At 30.5% G+C, this 8915-nt stretch overlaps 1 protein-coding gene across 1 annotated transcript in view; it reads right to left on the reverse strand.

The window, feature by feature from the left end:
* Positions 1-1861, reverse strand: part of LOC137632228 (uncharacterized) — a 28294-nt gene extending 26433 nt beyond the window's left edge. The window contains exon 1 of the mRNA XM_068364112.1: positions 1698-1861. The gene's annotated coding sequence lies outside the window, so the exon portion shown is untranslated. The remainder of the gene's footprint in view (positions 1-1697) is intronic.
* Between the last annotated feature and the right edge of the window lie 7054 nt (positions 1862-8915).

Below are 8915 nucleotides of genomic sequence, written 5' to 3' on the forward strand. Positions count from 1 at the left end.
CATGTATATATATATATATATATATATATATATATATATATATATATATATATATATATACATATATATATATATATATATATATATATATGTATGTATATATATGTATATATATATATATATATATATATATATATATATATATATATATATATATATATATATACACACATATTATATATATATATATATATATATATATATATATATATATATATATACATATATATAACAGTATTCACTTTTGGGGCACCAAAATTAAAACAATCATGCATATATATATATATATATATATATATATATATATATATATATATATATATATATATATATATATACATATATATAACAGTATTCACTTTTGGGGCACCAAAATTAAAACAATCATGCATATATATATATATATATATATATATATATATATATATATATATATATACATACATACGTATATATATATATATATATATATATATATATATATATATATATATATATATACATACATACGTATATATATATATATATATATATATATATATATATATATATATATATATATATATATATATATATATATATATATGCGTAAAAATCACAGGGTAACGTGATGCTCAGATGCAAAAGAACCATAAGGAAAATTAAAATAGGAAATATAAGATCAAGTCCTAACTAACTTCGTGATACTTCTTCGGAGGACTGATTTATTTATATATATGGACAAAGCTACCCCTATTGATATGAGGAATTTGTATTGAAAGCCTAAACAAAATTCATCAGTCATCAGAAATTACCCTTTCGGGCAGATGTCTAATGAGATTTAATCTCCGCTCAGGAAACACCTGATAACAGCGCAGGTAGATGGTCACTGTTCTCTAAGTCTCTGTATGTATGTTCGTACGTTTACTGTACCTATAAAATGTCAAGAAACCTCGTTCAATAGATCAGTCCTCTGAAGAAGTATCAGGAAACTATTTTCATTTTCCCTTTGGGTATTTTGCACACACACACACACACACACACACACACACACACACACACACACACACACACACACATATATATATATATATATATATATATATATATATATATATATATATATATATATATATATATACATATATATATATATATATATATATATATATATATATATATATATATATATATGTATATGTATATATATATATATATATGTATGTACACATACACACACACACACACACACACATATATATATATATATATACATTTAGTTTGTTTTCTCCAATTTGCCAAAGAATTAAAGCACTATGAAATTCAGTCTCTAGCTTATGCTAGTATTTTGTTCAGGATATCTCAATGTTAAGACAGAACAGGACTTTTGAATATTACATTTTGTCTTAATTAACCTATGAATATCAACAACCCTTTTTGCAATGCGAATAGAAATTGGATAGATTAAAATTAAGTTTCAAATTAAAGGGGAAATGTAAATATCTGAAATCCTTATAATCATTCAATTCAACATTTCTAGTTTTTTTTTTATTTTCTTTTTTTTAAGGTAAAATCTATGTTATATTTCTTTTTTACCGTATCTTTTTTATTATATGTATTATCATTCGATTTGGTCGTAGGTATCAAAATTACTAAAGAAATTAGCAAGTGAATGCCATCGATATGAAAGGTCTAAATTATTACAAAACGTACGCTACCTTTTCCTAGACTCTCGCCTGGTTTGAATAAAAATTAAAACAGCTCTCCCGAGGAATGGCCCATTTTCAACATCGTACACTTGGTCATGTTAATCGAACAACGTAACAAGTGAAACTGTTCGAAAGAGTTAAGTTTGCGGAACTCAGTCCAGTCTGTTGCATACGTGTGCAGAGGAAAACATCACCTGATATTTCGCAGCTGACATGGGGCGGCCGGAAAAAACACCATAAACTATCATGCCTGGCTTCACCCAATCAGTGCTCTTCTTCCGCAATAGATTTTCATTTCTCATTTGTCTTGTCTTACGTGAGATATTTTTTAAGCATAGAGGTTTTGTTAACTCCATTTCTGAAGTTATGATGAACCAGCTTGATGCTGAACGCATGAAAATTACTGTTTCAAGCCAGGTGTAATGTAATTGGTATATGCAAAATATGTCTAATTGGCTAAATATACTAGCAAGGCAAATTCGATACACACGAACAATATCAAGAGCAGATTTGAAAAAAAATAATGTCCAGTACTTAAAGCGCTCCTCTCTCTCTCTCTCTCTCTCTCTCTCTCTCTCTCTCTCTCTCTCTCTCTCTCTCTCTCTCTCTCTCTCTCTCTCTCTCTCTCGATAGATAGATAGATAGATAGATAGATAGATAGATAGATAGATATGTATACACTAGTGTACGAAACTCATAAAAAATGACGAATAAATACTTAATAGATTCAACCTTTCCCACCACCTCCCATATAGTCTCACAGTACCCCCTCTCACATGGGTATGACTACTTCTTCTCCCAACCTTACCGAAGGACGGGCATACATAGTATGGCAATAGTGCTGCATGTGTACGGAACGAAATGTAAATCTATCTATCTATCTATCTATCTATCTATATATATATATAAATATATATATATATATATATATATATATATATATATATATATATATATATATATATATATATATATATATATATATATATATTAACGCAAAAGACCTTGGTTAGATTTCGTCAGCCGTCTCCATCTTGAGCTTTCAAATCAATACTTCTCCATTCATCATCTCCTACTTCACGCTTTTTAGTCCTCAGCCATGTACTCCTGGGTTTTCCAACTCTTCTGTGGCTTTTTGGAGCCCTGTTGGAAGTTTGAGGAACTAATATCTCTTGTTCTTTATTATATAAGGAATATATATATATATATATATATATATATATATATATATATATATATATATATATATATATATATATATATATATAATTTTATATATATAATCATATATATATATATATATATATATATATATATATATATATATATATATATATATAAAATTTTATATATATGTAATCATATATATATATATATATATATATATATATACAATATATATATATATAAAATTTTATATATATATAATCATTTATATATATATACATATATATATATATATATATATATATATATATATATATATATATATATATATAATATATATATAATATATATATAATTATGTGTGTGTGTGTTTCTAAGTCTAAACCTACCAATTACTTCTCCTCAATTACAGTATTCATATTAATCATATTTTTTTTTTTTTTTTACTCTGGTCTGTTTACGTCACTCTGAAAAATCAAGGTTATTTTAGATGTTTTTGAAATTATGCTTTAGATTAGAGTACCTTTGCGCTAGTACAAAGATAAATTGATGTAATACTCATCATATCAGTGAATATATAGACTCCATTATTTGTTCTTAGCTGAATGTGAAGAATGAAAGGTTGTTGGAATATGAGGAGAGAATGAGATCGTTGTAAAAAAAAAAAAAAAAAAAAAAAAAAAAAAAAAAAAAAAAAAAAAAAAAAAAAAAAAAAAAAAATCAAGCTGGCGTGGATCAGGACGATTTGATGTGGGTTGTTCTTATTTACTGGTAGAAAATAAAAATAGTCATGAAATTGGAGAACGAACAAGTGTTTTTGTACTTGCTATGTGAGGTGCATAAAAGAAGGATGGGGGCACTTAAGTAACTAAAGTTAGTTAAGTATGTTGTGTAAAACGTAGTTATCCTCATTTTTATTTCTATAAAAGTACATTTTTTTGTTTGTATTAAGTTTTTTAATTATTATTTTACGTTACATTTACATAGCAAAATCTTCTAATTACATTTTCTACAGAAACAATTCTCATTAGTTTGATAGTTGAGGTTCACTGTGATAAACATGTAAATATACTCTCATTATTATTATTATTATTATTATTATTATTATTATTATTATTATTATTATTATTATTATTATTATTATTATCATTATTATTGTTGTTGTTGTTGTTGTCATTGTTGTTGTCATTGTTGTTGTCATTGTTGTTGTTGTTGTTGTTGTTGTTATTTGCAAGCTAGAGCCCTAGATGGAAAAGCAGGAAGCTATAATCCCAAGGGCCCCTACGTGGAAAATAGCTCAGTGAGGAAAGGAAATAAGGAATCAAACTAAAAGAAAAGTTTAAGAACAATAACATTAAAATAAATTTTTCATATATAAACTATAAAAACTTCAAAATAACAAGAAGGAGAGGAAACAGGATGGAATAGTGTGCCTGAATGTACCCTCAACCAAGAGAACTCTAATCAAAGACAGTGAAAGACCATGGTTCAGAGGCTATGGCACTACCCAAAACGAGAGAACAAAGGTTTGATTTTAGAGTGTCCGTCTCCTAGGAGAGCTGCTTGCCATAGCTAAAGAGTCTCTTCTACCCTTAAGAAGAAGAAAGTAGCCACTGAACAACTACAGTGCAGTAGTTATCCCCTTGAACAAAGAAGGATTGTTTTGTAATCTCAGTGTTTTCAGATGTATGAGGACAGGGGAGAATGTGGAAAGAATAGGCCAGACTATTAGGTTATGTATGGGTAAAATAAAAATGAGCCGTAACCAGAGAGAAGGCTCCAATGTAATACTGTCTGGCCAGTCAAAGGAGCCAATAACTCTAGCGGTAGTATCTCAACAGGTGGCTGGGGCCCTGGCCAACGTACTGCCTACATCTGTTACCTATGTCGCTTGGGTAGTTTGGTGATTATTCCATTATTGCTCTTATTATGCTTTTGTAGAAATGGATTTTGGTTTAATAATACTATTTTTTTTAGCTTTTTATTTTGCTTTCTTGCTATCCATAGCCTTTCTCTTGTGAATGGATATGCCCCTTTGCCCGAATTGCTTACCTAATTATTATCATTATTATCATTATTACTTGCCAAGCTACAACCCTAGTTGGAAAAGCAGGATGCTATAAGCCCAGGGGCTCCAACAGGGAAAATAGCCCAGTGATAAAAGGAAAAAGTGAAAAATAAAACATTTTAAGAAGAGTAACATCATTAAGATAAATACCTCCTTTATAAACTATATAAACTTTAACAAAGCAAGAGGAAGAGAAATTAGATAGAATAGTATGCCCGAATGTACCCTCAAGCAAGAGAACTCTAACCCCAGACAGTGGAAGACCATGGGACAGAGGCTATGGCATTACCCAAGACTAGAGAACAATGGTTTGATTTTGGAGTGTCCTTCTCCTAGAAGAGCTGCTTACCATCGCTAGAGTTTCTTCTACCCTTAGCAAGTGGAAAGTGGCCACTGAACAATTACAGTACAGTAACCCCTTGGGTGAAGAAGAATTGTTTGGTAATCTCAGTGTTGTCAGGTGTATGAGGACAGAGGAGAATATGTAAAGAATAGGCCAGACTATTCGGTGTATGTGTAAGCAAATGGAAAATGAACCGTAACCAGAGAGAAGGATCTAATATAGTACTGTCTGGCCAGTCAAAAGATGCCATAACTCTGTAGTGGTAGTTAGTATCTCAACGGGTGGCTGGTGCCCTGGCCAACCTACTAACTATATCCTTACAGTTTTGATGAAATTCACTGATTGTTGATGCAACATTATTTGTGCAGGTGTTGTGCAGACAATGATAGTATTTGGAATTCAGATTTATCTGTTATATTGCAATTCTTTTTAAATTGATTTATTCTTTCAATTTGGACCATTAAGTTTTGAGCTAGTTGTCTTTTCAAGGTTGGGTCCTTTCTTCGAGTAGGTTTTTTTCTGGGTGTATAACTATTTGGATTATATCATCAGCGAAGCAGACATCAGTATGGTACTTTAGTGGTGGAGTCACATCTGATGTGCAGTACATAAGATTAATAATGTTTCATAGGCACTTTTTTCTTTATGATAGTGCAACTCTTATATATATATATATATATATATATATATATATATATATATATATATATATATATATATATATATATATATATATAGTGAGAGAGAGAGAGAGAGAGAGAGAGAGAGAGAGAGAGAGAGAGAGAGAGAGAGAGAGAGAGAGAGATTTATAAAGCTTTAGACAATCTGATTTAGTAAACTTGAATATTTCCTATCCAGGCTTTTTCATTCCATGAATATTCTTGAAACTTGTTAAAAGGTGGTCTGGCTTGAGTGATTTTTTTTTCTGGTAAAGACCAATAGCTTATCTTTTCTGCTGTTTAGATCCCCTGGTTCTTGATCCCAAGGTTCCTGGTTCTTGATCTCAAGAAGTCCGTGGGAACACTATTGGAGCAGGTCATCATATAAAGCTGATATTAACCTTTACAGGGCTTCATTTTATACGATATATTGGTCTATTACCACTTATTCCCATTGTGTACATTGTCTATTTTTTTTTTTTTTTGACATTTTAAATGTTTAATTCTAAAGTTTCTATGTTAACTTCTAAAAGTTTTCTAGTATAATAGGTAGGCCCTACTGTTTTCTTTCCCCTTCTGCTAACTGGCTAACACCAGCCATATTGCGACGACTGTTTGGTACCCTTAACAGTAAGGTATTTTTTGACCGAATGTCCCACTCATAGCACATAAAGAAATAGATATCTGTCTGAGGCTCCAGGTAAGGAAGGCAGGTTCATCCTTGCCAAGATTCTTGGATATGATGTGTCATAACATGCTTGGGGTATTTTTTTTTTTTCAGATTTATTTAAGAAGCGGGTCTTATGAAAGCTACTTAACTTTTTAAAAGACATCTTTGCTTTTATTGTTTGAAATTTAATTTCCTTTTATTCTTTGTTTATTAAGAATTGTACCGGCGTCAATAACCTTAGATGTCAGGATGCCAGAAAACTCTCAGTCAATCAATCAATCCTCTTCTGTCCTACATAACACGGAGCTACAGTATATCATCTTCACTAGTTTCTTTAAGATTACATTTAGGTTGTGGCATGATTCGTCTAGCTTTCACTGAAATTATTGCCTCTCTCGAGCTAAATGGTTCTACAGATCCTTCCTGACCTTACTATCAGTGAATCTTAAATTTGTAAATATACTTAATTTTAATTTCTACACAATTTCAACCATTCCTTTGATATCTTATGATCTATATCCTTTGTAAGCTTTGGTTTCGAATACATTTCTACTTCTTTCGCTTTTACTTAGTATTTTTTTTTATTACATATTCCAATTCCGATTTCAGTCCAGCAGCCGTTACATGGTTTTTGTTGGCAATCTTTTGCCTTCACGTCATCCCCAGACTAACTATGCTTCTCAAAGTTTCAGGTATACAGTTAATTCCAAGTCTTAGATTTTTCTCCTTTTTTATCAAGGCTTAATACTACATTATATTTTACCTGTGAACAAATTATGAAACGATCTTCCAAATCAAACATTTGCCTCGGTAGAACTAAAAAGCTTGTCAATGACGTTTTTTTTTTTTTTTTTTTTTTTTTTTTTTTTTTTTTTTTGTAAGGTAAATTTTGTCAGACCCTAAGCTTACTTTCATAGTTTATTTCTGTTACTTATCTATTGTGATACGTGATATTTTGGCTCCTCTTATATGGTCTGTCCTGAAAATTTCTTTTCTTTTCTGCGGTGGGCTATTTTCCCCATGGAGGCTCTTGGGTTTCTTGCATTCTGCTTTTCCAACTAGGGTTGCAATTTCGCTAATAACAATGCTAAAATAGATCCACAATACCATGAATAAATCGGTTTATAAAAAAAAAAATCTGCAGTAATAGCTAGATTTTTAAAATCAAATATGTATTGAAAATATATTACAAAAATTTTCAAACACCTGTACCGTTTTCCTCATCAGTATTTACACTTTACACAAAAGAATGAAAATTAGTATCCTAAAATTTAAATTTTTCGGTTGATGAGGAACACCATGCAAATTTTTTAGTCTGTCATATATTCTTAATACAAATTTTTCATTAATGTAATTCTCATTATCAATATGAATTTTTATATATCATACTGCAGTAACTTGAGTACCTGTTTCATATAGGTACTCAAATAGTAGCTATGGCTATTCATGGTTTCGGCATTTTTTTTTTTTTTTTTTTTTACAGTCTGATGCCTTTCCTGCCTTTCTCTTTTATGCCAAAATAAACACAGTTGATGCAACATTTGCACGTAGGCAGACAGTAGAGAAATGTAGAGAGAAACGGAAAGGACTACATCTAGTGTTTATTTATTTGTAAAAAGCGCATGATATGGTACCTAAGGAGGAAGTGTAGAGGTGCTTGAGAGAGAAAATGGTTTCTGAAAAGTATGCCAGAATAATGAAAGATATGTATGTATTGGCGTGCTACTGTTATAAGCACACATTGAGTATGAGTTGTTTTTCAGATGTATTTAAATGGTACATGAATACATCTTAATAGTTTTTAAGTCTTTATTATATAAAAACAACAGAGTTAAACATCTCCATCACTGGAGGAAGCTGTGTTGGTCCAGATGACCAATTCTGGTGAAGTTTAGATATGAACTCCTAAATTATCGATATCACAGATATCGTATGCTTGGTTTACTTTAGCCACGTGACGAAATCGGAAGACACCTGCATCCGGTGACGTCACAAACTTTCACACGATGAGACAATGTGTTGACGTTTAAGAAGAATGTCAATTTGCTGAGACTTGCATTGTATGTCCGGTTTACGATTTGAATGACTACAGCAATCCCAGGGTTAGCTCTTCCAACCAACATGACATATTACGTCATTTGTTTTAAACATGTAATATTAACTATTCTAATCATTACATATGTAGAGGCAACCACACAAGTAAGAGGCACTGTGGAACTACAGAGAAGTTTAAGTTGACAGTTGGTCTCCACCAGGGTTCAGCCCTTAGTCTTTACATGTTTGATATTGTGATGGATGTTATAACATCGGAAGTTAGAAA

Source organism: Palaemon carinicauda, chromosome 41 (assembly GCF_036898095.1).
Source record: "Palaemon carinicauda isolate YSFRI2023 chromosome 41, ASM3689809v2, whole genome shotgun sequence".
Classification (NCBI taxonomy): Eukaryota; Metazoa; Arthropoda; class Malacostraca; order Decapoda; family Palaemonidae; genus Palaemon; species Palaemon carinicauda.